Genomic DNA, 2,440 nt, shown 5'->3' with positions numbered 1-2,440 from the left:
CTCCTGTCTCTCAAAGGGGCTGACAAGCACCTTCCCTTCCTCTCCCCACAACAGGCACCTTGTGAGGCAGGTGGGGCTGAGAGAGTCCTGAGAGGACTGGGACTGGCCCAAGGTCACCCAGCAGGCCTCCTGTGTCTCAAAGCGGCTTCCAATCGCCTTCCCTTCCTCTCCCCACAACAGGCACCTTGTGAGGCAGGTGGGGCTGAGAGAGCCCTGAGAGGACTGGGATTGACCCAAGGTCACCCAGCAGGCCTCCTGTGTCTCAAAGCTGCTTCCAATCTCCTTCCCTTCCTCTCCCCACAACAGGCACCTTGTGAGGCTGAGCGAGTCCTGAGAGGACAGAGACTGGCCGAAGGTCACCCAGCAGGCCTCACGTGTCTCAAAGCGGCTTCCGATCTCCTTCCCTTCCTCTCCCCACAGCAGGCACCTTGTGAGGCTGAGCGAGTCCTGAGAGGACGGGGACTGGCCCAAGGTCACCTAGCAGGCCTCACGTGTCTCAAACCCCTGCTTAGCCTCTGAGAGCCAATGAGATCCGGCCAGCCTGGGCCATCCAGGTTAGGCTGTTGGCCCCTAGCATAGTCGTTTATGTAGCATCTTTTTATCCTTCCCTTCCTCACAGTAAGGCAGAGTGGTGTACATGTACCCTTCCCCATGTTATCCACACCAAAGCCCTGTGAGGTAGGTAGGTTCAAGGGAAATGACTGGCCCAAGGTGTTGGGGGTTACAAGTTAAAAACACTTCAGTATTTACAGGGTTAATGATGTTTGTTAAGTCACATGTTTGTTTGTAACCAATCTCTTTAGACAACAGGATGCCCTGGAACTTTGGAGCTAGTTTGCTACTCTGGTTGGAAACCAAGCTGTCAAGTATTTAGCATTTTATGGCTTCTCTTCCCGTCTGTGCGTTCTTTGTTCTGACTAGAGAAGGAGACGCCATTCGGCTCTTCCCGTTCTACCTTTTAGCTGCAAGGATGTAGGCATATAAGCTCTTTGTTATTTTCATATCCTTATGTACCTTTTTCCCATGTTAGCTTTATAGTAAACTTTTATATTTTTAAAACACACCATGGACTCAGTCTCTTAATACTCTGCTGACTAACTTAAAAATAATCCCAACACAAGGGCACTCACCTGGCTTCGTGACTGAATGGGCAAGCAACATTTGTCAAGAGGCCACCAGATTTCTGTGCAGAAGAGAAAGCACCTTGGAACTCAAAGAGGACTGAACTTTACCGCTCAGCTGTGCTTCTGACTTGCCTGTATATTAAATTCACTGGAAGTGCCTGGAATTGTACTTACTGGGTTTAGGCCTTTCTTGTGAGCTGCTATAAACCATACATTTAGGTAAGGAAACACGTATGGCGGTTGCGGATTGATCGGGACAGATTCCCCATTTAAGAACATAAGAGATGCCAATGTTGGATCAGGCCAAAGGCCCATCCAGTCCAACACTCTGTGTCACACAGTGGCCAGAAATACCAGGTGCCATCAGGAGGTCCACCAGTGGGGCCAGGACATTAGAAGCCATCCCACTGTTGACTCCCCCAAGCACCAAGATGACAGAGCATCACTTGCCCCAGAGTCCCTATCTATACCTTGTGGCTAATAGCCACTGATGGACCTCTGCTCCATATGCTTATCTAATTCCCTTTTGAAGCCGTCCATTTATAGCTGGCACCTGAGAGAAAGTCCCAGAATTCAAACTATTTGTGCCTCAGGGCCTAGTAAATGTTCCGGGAATGCCTGGCGCTGTGATATTGCTTGAGGGAATACGATTGGCCCCATTAATCTTTCACAACCATTCAAATGAGGCCATTTTTCCTGGCACCTCGCTGTCTGGTTTCAGTTCCCCGGACAGCGAGGCAGGAAATGAAAGGAGAGAGAGTGACTCAGGCCGCTGTGTGCCTGGCGAGGCATCATCCATCCAACCAGAGCAGCCAGCAGATGTTCCTGCAGAACCGGGCCCTCGCGTCACGATTAGCAATTTTACACACAACGTCTCCCCCCCCCCCATCGTTATAGCATCCCAGTGCTGTTGGGAGAGTCTTATCCATTTTACGCAACTGTGGACCTTATTTGCCTGAGCAGTTTTGTTATCTGCCTGCAAGGCAAGGGAGTGAACGTTTTTGCCTGTCTGTTCTGGCAGGCAGGTGAGCATGCAGTCCCCATGCGTATGTAGACAGGGGTCATTTCGTAGAAAAAGAGGTGCAGGAGCTCATTAGCATAACTCATTAGCATAACCTATTTGCATGTGCCACACCCCCTGACATCACCGGAAGTGTGTCCGAAGGCAACACCCACCGCTCAGGCTCCACTGGACTGTTTTGGATTGCTAGCTATTTGGAGGGAGGGGCGAACATGCAGATCTGTCCTCACAGAGGAGGGAGAGCTTGTACCTGCACAAAACTTGGTCTTAAAGGTGCCACTGGACTGTTTTGGAC

Source organism: Gekko japonicus, unplaced genomic scaffold (assembly GCF_001447785.1).
Source record: "Gekko japonicus isolate JY-2015 unplaced genomic scaffold, Gekko_japonicus_V1.1 scaffold2383, whole genome shotgun sequence".
NCBI classification, from domain to species: domain Eukaryota; kingdom Metazoa; phylum Chordata; class Lepidosauria; order Squamata; family Gekkonidae; genus Gekko; species Gekko japonicus.
Note: the sequence above shows the minus strand (reverse complement) of the source record.